We start from the raw sequence: 14,061 nt of genomic DNA, 5'->3' as shown, positions 1-14,061 counted from the left end.
TACATCCCAACTTCTGTACTCAATGCTCTGATTTATAAAGACCAGCATTCCAAAAGCCTTCTTCACCACCCTATCTACATGAGACTCCACCTTCAGGGAACTATGCACTGTTATTCCTAGATCTCTCTGTTCCACTGCATTCCTCAATGCCCTACCATTTACCCTGTATGTTCTATTTGGATTATTCCTGCCAAAATGTAGAACCTCACACTTCTCAGCATTAAACTCCATCTGCCAACGTTCAGCCCATTCTTCTAACCGGCATAAATCTCCCTGCAAGCTTTGAAAACCCACCTCATTATCCACAACACCTCCTACCTTAGTATCATCGGCATACTTACTAATCCAATTTACCACCCCATCATCCAGATCATTTATGTATATTACAAACAACATTGGGCCCAAAACAGATCCCTGAGGCACCCCGCTAGTCACCGGCCTCCATCCCGATAAACAATTATCCACCACTACTCTCTGGCATCTCCCATCTAGCCACTGTTGAATCCATTTTATTACTCCAGCATTAATACCTAATGACTGAACCTTCTTAACTAACCTTCCATGTGGAACTTTGTCAAAGGCCTTGCTGAAGTCCATATAGACTACATCCACTGCCTTACCCTCATCAACATTCCTCGTAACTTCTTCAAAAAATTCAATAAGGTTTGTCAAACATGACCTTCCACGCACAAATCCATGCTGGCCACTCCTAATCAGATCCTGTCTATCCAGATAATTATTAATACTATCTCTAAGAATACTTTCCATTAATTTACCCACCACTGATGTCAAACTGACAGGTCTATAATTGCTAGGCTTACTTCTAGACCCTTTTTAAACAATGGAACCACATGAGCAATACGCCAATCCTCCGGCACAATCCCCATTTCTAATGACATCTGAAAGATCTCCGTCAGATCTCCTGCTATCTCTACACAAACTTCCCTCAAGGTCCTGGGGAATATCCTGTCAAGACCCAGAGATTTATCCACTTTTAAATTTCTTAAAAGCGCCAGTACTCCCACCTCTTTAATTGTCATAGGTTCCGTAACTTCCTTACTTGTTTCCCACACCTTACACAATTCAATACCCTTCTCCTTAGTGAATACCGAAGAGAAGAAATCGTTCAAAATCTCTTCCATCTCCCTCGGCTCCACACATAGCTGACCTCCCTGATTCTCTAAGGGGCCAATTTTATCCCTCACTATCCTCTTGCTTTTAATATAACTGTAGAAACCTTTCGGATTTACTTTCACCATATTTACCAAGCCAACCTCGTATCTTCTTTTAGCTTTTCTAATCTCTTTTTTAAGATTCCTTTTACATTCTTTATATTCCTCGAGCAATTCCTTTACTCCATGCTGCCTATATCTATTGTAGACATCCCTCTTTTTCCGAACTAAGTTTCTAATATCCCTCGAAAACCATGGTGCTTTCAAACCTTTAACCTTTCCTTTCAACCTAACAGGAACATAAAGATTCTGTACCCTCATAATTTCACCCTTAAATGACCTCCATTTCTCTATTACATCCTTCCCATAAAACAACTTGACCCAATCCACTCTCTCTAAATCCCTTCGCATCTCCTCAAAGTTAGCCTTTCTCCAATCAAAAAACTCAACTCTAGGTCCTGTCCTGTCCTTCTCCATAATTATATTGAAGCTAATGTTATTGTGATCACTGGACCCGAAGTGCTCCCCAACACATACATCTTTTAGTTGACCTATCGCATTCCCTAACAGGAGATCCAACACTGCCCCATCTCTAGTCGGTACTTCTATGTATTGTTGCAAAAAACTATCCTGCACACATCTCACAAGCTCTAAACAATCCAGCCCTTTTACAGAATGAGCTTCCCAATCTACGTGTGGAAAATTAAAATCTCCCACAATCACCACCTTGTGTTTACTACAAATATCTGCTCTCTCCTTACACATTTGCTCTTCCAACTCACACTCCCCATTAGGTGGCCTATAATCCACTCCTATCAGTGTTACTACACCTTTCCCATTCCTCAATTCCACCCAAATAGCCTCCCGAGAGGAGCTCTCTAATCTATCCTTCCAAAGCACCGCCATAAGATTTTCTCGGTCAAGCAATGCAACACCTCCTCCTCTGGCCCCTCCTACTCTATCACATCTTATGTAAGGGCACCATTTCCGTCCCTTTGCTTATTCCTTTCACAGCTACCATTCCCGTCTTGCGACCAAAATCTAGTACCTTACTGCTGATCAACGATATTCCAGCCCCCGTATCTCTCCAGATCCGTACTGGAACTGGTGTGTCTCCCTCCCTCACAGACACAGTTCCATTTGACATACAAATCTCAGACCCTTCTCGTACTCTGTCTACCCGGGGCTCTCTTGTCGATTTACTGATTACCACGGCACATCCGATAGGGACTGCTGCTTTCCCTTTTCCTGTCTCTTTCCTCGGATCAAAGCACCTAGATGCAATATGCCCCCTCTTTCCACAATTAAAACAGGTCAAGCCCGGAAATCTCTGGCCGTCTGGCCTTTCCCCCTCAACCTTACCACTAGCTCCCGGCGGGACCTCTGCCTCAGCCAGCGGGCTTTCTCGATCGTTCCCACAGTCTCTCTGGGAACTTTTATTCGAGGAAAACTTTGTCTTGTGGGTTAGGGCATATTCATCTGCGAACCTAGCAAATTCTGAGATGGACTTATTCAGCTTCTCATTCAAATACATCTGGATATCCTCCGAAACACAACCTTTAAATTCCTCAATCAGGATTAACTCACTGAGACGCCAATAATCCTCCTCCACTATCTCTGCTATGCACCAACGGTCCAAGAGCACACCCTTCTCATAGGCAAACTCGGTATACGTCTGATTCCATTCTTTCTTTAAAGTTCTGAACTTTTGTCTATACGCTTCCGGTACTAGCTCATAACTCCAGAGAATGACCGCCTTTACTTTGTCATAACTCTCCACCCTCCTCTTCCTCCTCCATGGCCAACGTCGTATATGCCCACTTTGCCTTCCCTTTTAACACACTTTGTAACAGCGCCACCCACTGATCTCTGGGCCACTTCTGATTCACTGCCACCTTTTCAAAAAGCAAGAAATAACTATCAACATCCGTCTCCTCGAACGGAGGTACTAACTTCAATTCTCGACTAACATTAAACCACTCCTCTCGGTCTGACCTTTGATCTCTTCGCCCTTGCCTTAACTTCTCCATCTCCAAGTCATGTTTCCTTTGTTTCTCTGCCTCCCCATACTCTCTCTCTTTCTCGGCTCTCTCTTTCTCTTTCTCAGCTGCTTCCAGCTGTTTTAACTGAATTTCGTGCTCTCTTTGTTTCTCAGCTCTTTCCCTCTCTTTCTCAGTTGCTTCCAGCTGTTTTAACTGAATTTCATGCTCTCTTTGTTTCTCAGCTCTTTCCCCCTCTTTCTCAGCTCTTTCCTGCTCCCGTTTCACCTCTAACTCCTTTAGCTGGAGCGCATGCTCCCCCTCTCTCTCAGCTCTTTCATTCTCCTTCTCAGCTGCTTCCAGCTGCTTTACCTTAATTGCATGTTCCAACCTTAATTTCTCCAACTTTAACTGAGCCGTCCCACTAGCTGGTACCTTTTCAGGATTATTTTCCAATACCTCAGCTGCAAACACATTCTTCCCAATATAATACTGAGTTATTGCCCTTCGCACCTCCCGCTTTTTCATTGACAACCTCACCTCAGCGAGGTTTAACCCCTTCGCCAAATTTATCAAGTCTGATTTGGTGGCTGCCTCTAGCGCCTCCAGAGTCGGGTTTTCTATAAATTCACCCACGTCCATCTTTGCTGGTTTCCCATCTGGCTACCCGCGTAACCAGATCCAAGTTTGGACTTACAATCCCGATTCACTGGCCCTCCAATTTGGTATCAAATCCCGAGACGAGAATCCCAAGTTGTTACGAACCCCGTAACTGGGTCACTTACCAGCAAAGATAGAGAGGTCCGTTGAAGTCTGATGGTACTATTTTTAACAGTATCTATTGATAAGGATACACAAAAATAAGACCAATGCAAACATACAGATAATATACGTCGTCAATACTAAATCTAAAAGCGCGGGTATAATAATAATCAATAAGAAATAGCTCTATCGTTGTCTAGGGGATAATGTATTGTCCGATGGAAATATAAAAGTCACTGTTAGTTCGTTCAAGCTGCAGCATTTTGGTTTGAGAGAAAGACGGGTTAAAACTTGCCCAGTCCTTTTATGATGTCAATACTTCGAAAGTCGTTGGGAGTTGGTTTCCCCGTTGTTAGCTAAAAGCCATTCTCCTGTGGTAAAAGCCACCGGTTCCGGGGCAAATGGAACCGAACGCACGTGGCCTCCTCCCACCAGCTTCCACAATTACGGGATCGCTAGCGTTTCTTCTGGTGCGTCTGAAGGGGCTGTTCCCACAGACCCTCTTTTATCCTGACTCACCGGGTCTCAGATGTCAATCAGGTTGGGATGATGCAATCCCTCCCTCAACCAGCCCACATTGCCTGAGGGCTTCCACGTAACACAGTATTGTAATACACAAGTCCGTCTCCAAGAGACAATGGCCGTTTCCCGTAGCTTTATATCGCCGGGGGAGGGGGTCAAGACATTCCACACGTCTCTCTCTCATTTTCTGGGTCTCCTGACCCAAATCAATAGTGATCTTGCGATTCTCACAAAGGAGGGGGCTACCCAGCACCCTTCGGCCCCTCAGAGCTGTGGTACATTCATAACAGGAGAGTGTACTTTGCTGGGTCAATGGTTCATTCATCCTGTCAGGAAATGTAGAGGAGGCTTGACCCAAAAGCAGAGCAGCAGAGAAGATTCAGTGCTGAGTGCTAACTTTAATGTTAAACTGCAAGATAACAAGCCAGGAGGGGCCACAAAACAAGATACTAAACTCACAGGCAACAAGATAACTGAAGGCTAGGAGCAACTGTTTGAGCTTGGCTGATTCAATAGGTGAACAAGTACTGTGGATGAGAGATGGATTTCATGAGGCTGCAGGAGCTGAGTTGGAAACGCGTAGCAAGTGACTCCTGTTAACTGGGTAGAGACTGGAAAATTCCTGCCTGTGCAGGCATGGCAATTAGGTCCATCAAGTCTGCTCTGCCATTCAATCATGGCTAAATTCTTGCCCCTCTCAACCCCATTCTCCTGTCTTCTCCCCATAACTGTTGATGCCCTTACTAAGAAAGAACCTAACAACTCTACTTTAAATATACCAAATGATTTGGCATAAATCCAGTAATGGCCAAAAAGTTTTTTCAGGCCAGAAATGGCAAATATGTGGAGGAGTAATTTAGAGGGAAGTGTAGAGATAATGTCAGAGGTATGTTTTATCCACAGAGAGTGGTGGGTCACTGCCAGGGGTGATGGTGGAGGCAGATACATTAGGGATATTTAAGAGACCCTTAGGCACATGGATGAGAGGAAAACAAAGGGTTGTGTGAAAGGGAAATGTTAGACTGATCTTGCAGTAGGTTAAAATGTCAGCACAACATCGTGGACCGAAGGGCATCTACTGTGCTGTGATGTTCTGTGTCTACACTCTAAAAGGTTGTCGGCCTCAGACATTAACTCCTTGTTTCTCCACAGATGCTGTCTGACCTGCTGAGTATTTTTAGCATTCTTGTAGGTCACACCCTAAATGATGGGAAATGGGACTAAAAGAGATGAGTGTCTGATGGTCAGCCTGGAGGTGGTGACCACCAGGTCTGTTTCTATACTGTATGCCTCCATGGCATTTTTGTTAGTCAAACTCAGAATGAGCTCATGGATATCACACCCAATTCCACACCAATCCTGGGCCAATATCCATATGGCAAGATTTTCTCCAAGGGTGTAATATCTGTGTAATTCTTTGCATTGGTAATGCAGTACCCAGATTGATATGTCAAGTCATTCATTATGCAACCATCTGCTCTCTTCATAACGTAGCACCTCAATCAAAGTAGCAACACTCACTGCTTACCATGCCCACTCGGCGCAAGCAATCTGTAGAAGGGGTAGCTGGCAGCGGAAATGTGCTGTGATTGTACTGATGATCAGTCCGTATTGAAGGCGTTCTGCTAAAGTGTATTTACGTTGTTTTACTTCGATCTGAGGAATTGGGGCTACCTTATTATTTTTACTCTAGAGATAAAGCACAGAACAGGCTCATTGGCCCACCAAGCTGCACCACCCAGCAACCCACCGATTTAAGCAACACACAAAATGCTGGAGGAACTTAGCAGGCCAGGCAGCATCCATGGAAAAGAGTACAGTCGACATTTCGGGCCAAGACCCTTTGGCAGGACTTTGAATTGAATTGAATTGACTTTATTACATATATCCTTCACATACATGAGGAGTTTTACGTTTTGTCTCTGTCTAAATGTGCAATGTGCAATTTATAGTAATTTATAATAAATAGTATGTACAACAGGACAATCAATATAACATAGAAATACAATTGGATCAGCGTACATTAATCAGTCCGATGGCCTGGTGGAAGAAGCTGTCGGAGCCTGTTGGTCCTGGATTTTATGCTGCGGTACCGTTTCCCGGATGGTAACAGATGGAGCAGTTTGTGGTTGTGGTGACTCGGGTCCCCAATGATACTTTGAGCCCTTTTTACACACCTGTCTTTGTAAATGTCCTGAATCATGGGAAATTAACATCTACAGATGTGCTGGGCTGTCCGCACCACTCTCTGAATTAAGGGAGGTACCAGGCAGTGATGCAGCCAGTCAGGATGCTCTGAATTGTGCCCCTGTAGAAAGTTCTTCAGATTTGGGGGCCCATACTTCTTCAACCATCTGAGGTGAAAAAGGTGCTATTGAATTTTTTCCACCTCACAGCCGGTGTGTACAAACCACATAAGATCCTTGGAGATGTGTATGCCAAGGAACTTAAAGCATCTGCAGATTTTGTCTTGTTTGTGATTGGTTTACCCACTGATTTAACCCTGGCCTAATCACAGGACAGTTTGCAATGACCAATTAACCTACTAACTGATTTGTTTTTGGACTGTGGGAGGAAGCCTGAGCTGCCGGAGAAAACCCACGTGCACACGGGAAGAATGTACAAATTCCTTACAGAGGATGGCGGAATTTAACTCCAAGCTCAGACACCCTGTAATAGTATCGCACTAACCACTACATTACTGTCGCTCCCTAAAGAGCTAATCTCACTTTGACATGACCAGAGTTTTGCTTTTTTACAGCTTATTTATGGGAGACATGTCAAACTTGAAATCCCTGGGTTTATTCCTCTAAATGCCAAATGGAAGTTGTTGATGAGCTGTATTCTTGAACTGCTGCTGTACCTATGGTAGAAGTACTCCCACAGGCTTGTTGAGTAGATTTTTATTATTTAGACCCATTGCCGATACATTTCCAATTCAGGACAGCAAACAATCTGCTGGAGAAACTCAGCGGGCTGAGCACCATCTATGGGCAGGGTAGGGGGGGATTAAGTTTAGAAGTAGCTATTGGACAGGACATTGATAGGATGCAGGGCTGGGCTGAGGTGTGGCAGCTGGAGTTTAACCCAAAGAAGTGTGAAGGTTGAATTTGAAGGCAGAATTCAAAGTTACTGGCAGGATTCTTGGCTGTGTGGAGGAACAGAGGAAACTTCGGGTCCACATACAAGATCCCTCAAAGTTGCCAAATAAGTTGTTAGGGTAGTTAAGCAGGTGTATAATCTGCTGCCCTTAATTTGGAGGATGAAATTCAAGAGCCCAAAGGTAATGTTGCAACTCTATAAAACCCTGGTTAGACTACACCTGGAATACTTTGTTCATTTCTGGTTGCCTCATTAGAGAAAGGATGTGCAAGCTGTAGAGAGGGTGCAGAGGAGATTTACCAGGATGCTGTCTGGATTAGAGAGCGTGTCTTATGAGGATAGGTTGAGTGAGCTGGGGCTTTTCTCTCAGCGAAGGAAAATGAGAGGTGACTTGATAGAGGCAGGTACATTCGTGACATTTTTTTAAAAAAAAGGCAATGGATGAAAGGAAAATAGAGGGCTATATGGGAGGGAAGTGTTAGATTGATCTTACAGTAGGTTAAAAACTCGGCACAACATCATGGGCTGAAGGAACTGTACTGTGCTGTAATGTTCCACACCTCTTGTGGTTGAGAAAACTTCCCTTGTGAACTTGGCTAGTGCTGACCTAATTGAGCTGTCTGCAGCAGGAAGCACCATAAATGACCCCAGGATCCCAGGAGTTATGGAGGAGAGGCATAAGGAACAAGGCCAATAAAATCTACTCAACCAGCCTGTGGGAGTACCTTCACCACAGGCAATTACAGGAATAAACTCTGGGATTCCTAGCATGATCTGTATCTCGTAAATGATCAAAGAAAAACAACACTCTGTTCATGTTAAAGTGAGATATGCTCTTTCAAATATATCAATTCCTGAAATGGGTGGAAATATATTTTAGCAGAGCATCTTCCATATAGGACTGATTATCAGTACAATCACAGCACCAGCATCTCTCAGTGAATCACTCTTACATTTTGTTCATTTCCGTCAGCAACTACTTATTCTACAGATTGCCTGCTCCAAGTGGGCATGGGAAGCAGTGAGTGTTGCTGCTTTGAGTGGAGTGTAACTTCATGAAGGGAGCAGATGGTCGTATAATGAATAATTAGATAAAGTGGATCATTCTGGGTACTTCATTAGAATGCAAAGAATTCCACAAATATTACAACAAGAAAACGTGCCGTTCAACCAGGTAACACGTCCTGACACTCAACCTCCCATAATCCAAAATGAAGCCTTCTCTGCCATCACATCTCTTCACCTCATCTCCTGTCTGAATGGTAGATTGTATTCATTTGATATGGAACAGCATCACAAGATGTAAAGGACTTTTTTCCCAGATTCATGCCTAAATCTTACATCTTGTTTTATATGTAACCCTCTTCAGATCTCCTCCATTTACAGACATACTTTATTGATCCCAAGGGAAATTGGGATCCAATTTACCAGATTACTTCACTGTGCACAGTCCCAATCTTTCACTTTAAAGATCTGCCACCAACACTCCCAGCCATTAAGTCACATCTTAATCTTTTGTGTTATAATGGGAAGAGTCCAATTACTCTGATCCTTGCCAACGGACAGGCACTGTAACAGATCTATCTACAGCAACTGTCAGTGCATTGGTGAAGCTTGTTTGGCATGATCTTGCAAGCCAGCACACACTTCAGAGAGATCTCGGAAACAGGAGTGAAAATTCTATTCCGGACACATTTGTGCTTCATAAACATGCTGGTGAGACATGAACATTCAGCTGTTGGGAATGTGTCTGAAAAGCCAGGCTACACATTACTGGCTTCCTCAATCAGAATCAGAATCAGAACCAGAATCGGGTTTAATATCACTGGCATATGTCGTGAAATCTGCTGTTAAGCAGCAGCAGTACAGTGCACTACATATAATAAAACTGCAAATTACAGTCAGTATTTTATATATATATATATATATATATATATATATATATATATATACTCATTTCAGAGCTTAAATTAAATAAGTGGTGCAAAAAGAGTAAAAAAGAATCTCTTGATGTTTTTCTCAAAGTTTCTCTAATTTCCAGTAATTGCCCCCCCTTTACCATTCCCCTATTCCTGTTTGCCTCTCTCACCTTATCTCCTTGACCTCTGTCTGGTACTCCTCCAACTTCCCTTTCTTCCATGGTCTTCTACCCCTTCCTATCAGATTCCCTGTTCTCCAGCCTTGTATCTCTTTCACCAATCAACTTCCCAGCTCTTTACTTCACCCCTCCCCATCCCAGTTTCACCTATCACCTCCCACCATGTGCTTCTTCCTCTCCTCCCCACTCCTTATTGCTCTGACTTCTCATCTTTTTTTCCAGTCCTGACATAGGGACTCGAACAGAATGTTGTCTGTTTATTCTTTTACATTGATGCTGCCTGGCCAGCTGAGTTCCTCCGGCATTTTGTGTGTGTTGCAAAAAAAAAGTGATGTCCATTCAGAAATCTGATGGTAGAGGGCAAGAAGCTGTTCCAGAATCATGGAATGTGTGCCTTCAGGCTCCTGTACCTCCTCCATAATGGGTATGTCCTGGGTGATGGGGAGTCCATAATGGCGGATGCCAAATTTTGAGGCATCACTCCTCAAAAATCAATTTGTACTTCACACCCGATAGGTTTCATCTCCCAGCAAATCTGTAGAAGCTTTCTCATTAAGTCTGAGTCATCTGTGATCAGTTCCGAATAGCTAAATCCAATTTTATTCAAGTTTAACCTGAAATCACAAGAACGATCTTTTGACAGAGTGTTCCAGCCCACTGGCATCCCTTCATTCAGTACAATTTCCCTTTCATCACCATTGCATAAGATGATCTGTAGAGCAGTAAAGTGCAGTTTTCATTTCTACTGCCTGACTCATGCTGCCTTATTAACATAAAACCAGGAGACATAGAAGCAGAATTAGGCCATTTTGCCCATTGAGTCTGCTCCTCCATCTGATTATGGATGATTTACTTTCTGCCCTCAACCCCATTTTCCTGTTTTATCCCCATAAACTTTGACACCTTGACTAAGCCAGAATCTATTAACCTCTGCTTGGGTAAATATACCCAAAAACGGTCTCCATAGCAGTATGTGGCATTGAATTCCACAGATCCACTATCCTCTGGATTAAAAAAAAATCCTCCTCATCTCTGTTCTAAAGGGACAACCTTCTATTCCTAGACTGTCCCACAAGTGGAAACGTCCTCTGCATGTCCACTGCCTTGGCCTTTCAGTATTCTACAGGTTTCAATTAGATCCCTCCCCACCCCCCATCATCATTCTTCTAAACTCCAGTGAGTACAGGTCTAGAGCCTTCAAATATTTAATCTCTCACCCTTCAACAATGACCTCTATTTCTCCAACCTGAGTGGAACAAAGTCTGCTTGCTTTAACTCTATCTGTACCTTGGCTCCAGGGAATGAATTCCTAACCTATTCAACGCATTCCCTATAACTCAGGCCCTCAGGTCCTGGTAAAAGCCTTGTACATTTTCTCTGCAATCTTTCAATCTTATTGATATCTTTCCTGTAAGCAGGTGACCAGAACTGCACACAATAATCCAAATGTTGACCTCACCAATATTTTACACAACTACAAGAACACAGACCATGTATTCATATTCTGCCTGAACAATCTCCTATCCTTCACCAATTTTTCCCCTTCTAAAGCCCCAAAATGTACAAAGATTGCAGTCATTTTGATTTTCCCATATAATTGTAACATTTGTTTATTGATTTTGTTACTTAATCAGAAAATGTGAAGCAAATCTTTACTCAGAGAGTGATAGCTGTGTGGAATGAGCTTCCTGTAGTAGTAGAGGCCAGTTCAGTTGTGTCATTTAAGGTAAAATTGGATAGGTATATGGACAGGAAAGGAGTGGAGGGTTATGGGCTGAGTGCGGGTAGGTGAGACTAGGTGAGATTAAGAGTTCGGCAAGGACTAGGAGGGCTGAGATGGCCTGTTTCCGTGCTGCGATTGTTATATGGTTATATGTTATATGGTTAAATCGCAACATCATTATGCTCCACAATCTATCTTTACTTACTGGTACTATATGCCTCTTTGCACATGTATTGAAGTGCATATTGTTGTTTAATCATTAAAGGAGTGTCTCTTATTGTAATAATAGCATCTATTAGCATAGTAATAGCAGTCAGTGGTTAATGGCCCCATTATACCGTGTACAAATACTAAACCTTTTAATGGGGTTAAGGCAGGTCTTGTAGGATGGCATTTGAAATGTGATCCCATCCATTTCCTTGTTGAACATGTTCTGGTTATGATTTTGACATCAACCGCAGAAATATTCTCACCAGTTACTCTGCAGTCGTGCTCTGCATAGCCGACGTTAATGGATTTTCATTGACCTAGGCTACAACTACCCTCATAAACACTAGACATTCTGTTGATGCTGAGTAACACACCAAGTGCTGGAGGAAGCTGGCAGGTCAGGCAACATCTATGGAAGGGAATAAACAGTCAACTTTTCAGGCTGAGACCCTTCCCCAGGACAGGACAGGAAGGTGGAAGAAGCCAGAAAAAGATTAAGAATAAAGTTATCCTCGTGCAGTTCCTTCAGCATTGTGTCAAGTAATGTGCATTGCTTTTGCATCTTCATCAGTGGATTTACTATAGGCAGGTATTTCAGCAAGCTCTGATTCTCTCTGTGGTGTGTGTTTCCTGCAGGAAACTGCATGGTATGTTGAACATTTTGAGGCTGCATGCAAAACAATGTGTGCTGTTACTCTATCGGTCAAGATTTGGTCATTGTAGTTTTGTAAAGATTCTGAAGGAGATTGTAATTAGTCCCATATTCATTTAGAATATCACAGTCTGTTGCTCTGTCAGGGTAGCGTGGGGTTTGCTTAATGTTTTACAGGGCCAGTGATTGGATTCAGTTACTTAATCAGAAAATGTGAAGCAAATCACAACATCATTATTCTCCACAATCTATCTTTACTTACTGGTATTATATGCCTCTTTGCACATGTATTGACGTGCATATTGTTGTTTAATCGTTAAAGGAGTGTCTCCTATTGTAATAATTTCCCCCACTGCCTGTCAGCAGTTTGTACATTCTCCCTTTGACATCAAGGAGTGGTCCAGTGTTAGTGTTCCAGATCCCCCCCAACGCGAAAGACACTCCGGTCAGGGTTAGTGAGCCGCGGAAATGCTATGTTGGCGCCAGAAACATGGGAACACTTGTGGGCCTCACAGCACATCCTCGTACTGTTGCTGGTTAACAACACGTTCCACTGAATGTTTCAATGTACACGTGACAAATAAAGCTAATCTTTATCTTTATTGCATTTTGAGCATGCTGTGACAGAGTCAGAACCCAGCTTGCATGCACTGTTGGCCGTGCATGACAGCTTCTGCTTGTCTGAAACATATTGTGGTGATGTCAGCTTCTTGATCCATTGGACCTTCTGCTAATGGATGTCGATCCGACACCATTCACTATCTTTCCCCGTCAGGTTGCCTCAGAAGTTCATACATCTTACTTAGACAGGACAGGTTTGATGAAGTGGATATCTGTTCTGTCGAAATGTTGGTTTCTTGAGGCCTTTATAAACACATGGTGAGGGTTCCTGAACCAGACTGGCTTTGCATTTGGGAACGTTCATCTAGTAGTTGAGGGCAGGAAAGAGATGTGGAAAAAAGCCTCCAAAATGGTTCAGTAGAAATAATCTCCAGTAAATAACAATTAGGATTATATTTGCTTCATATTTTAAGCAGAAGTATTTTGTGCCTCCTTTTATTCATCATATTTCTGTCTCTTTGAAATGGAGACTCAGCCTTAGAATTGTGGACTGAATCCCTGTAATAAAAGGGTTAAAATATGAGGGTCATTTGACAGCTTTGAGCCTGTTCTCACTGGAGTTTAGAAAAATGTCTGGGGGGTGAGGGTGAGAGGAAGTCTCACTAAAATCTATTCAACACTGAAGGGTCTCAGGGGTTCCCAACCTGGGGTCCACAGGCGCTTTGTTTATGGTCCATGGTGTAAAGAAGGGTGGTGACCCATGCTCTAGATAGAGAAGGCATGCGGAGGATATTTCCAAGAGTGGGAAAGTCCAAGACCAGAGAGCACAGCCTCAAAATAAAGGGACTTCCTTTTAGAACAGAGGTGAGGAGGATCTTCTTTAACTAGACAGTGGTCAGTCTGTGAAATTTGTTGCCATGAACGGCTGTGGAGGCCAAGTCATTGGGCATATTTAAAGCGGAGGTTGATAAGTTTGTGATTAGTAAGGGCATCAAAGGTCACAGGAAGAAGGCAGGAAAATGAGGGTGAGTGGGAAAAGAAATCAGCCATGATGGAATAGTTGAGTGGACTCAATGGGCTGAATGGCCTAATTCTGCTCTTATGTCTTACGGTTCTCCACCTGTGATATTAACACCATTGACAGTCCCTGATCTGCTCAGCAATTCACTAAGAACTTCATTACATGTCCATTTGTTTTACTCTCTAACTACATCTCATAATGAGACTCCATTTTTCAGACTGTATCTATTTTCTGTCTGTGATGTATTTTGTGGTGTGTA

General features: G+C 43.0%; 1 protein-coding gene across 3 annotated transcripts in view; it reads left to right on the top strand.

The window, feature by feature from the left end:
- cfap99 (cilia and flagella associated protein 99) overlaps positions 1-14,061 on the top strand; it is a 106,848-nt gene that overhangs the window by 55,215 nt on the left and 37,572 nt on the right. The window lies entirely within an intron of this gene.

Source organism: Hypanus sabinus, chromosome 7 (assembly GCF_030144855.1).
Source record: "Hypanus sabinus isolate sHypSab1 chromosome 7, sHypSab1.hap1, whole genome shotgun sequence".
Lineage (NCBI taxonomy): Eukaryota > Metazoa > Chordata > Chondrichthyes > Myliobatiformes > Dasyatidae > Hypanus > Hypanus sabinus.
The sequence above is the reverse complement of the archived record's forward strand: the minus strand, read 5'-3'. Positions and strand labels throughout refer to the sequence as shown.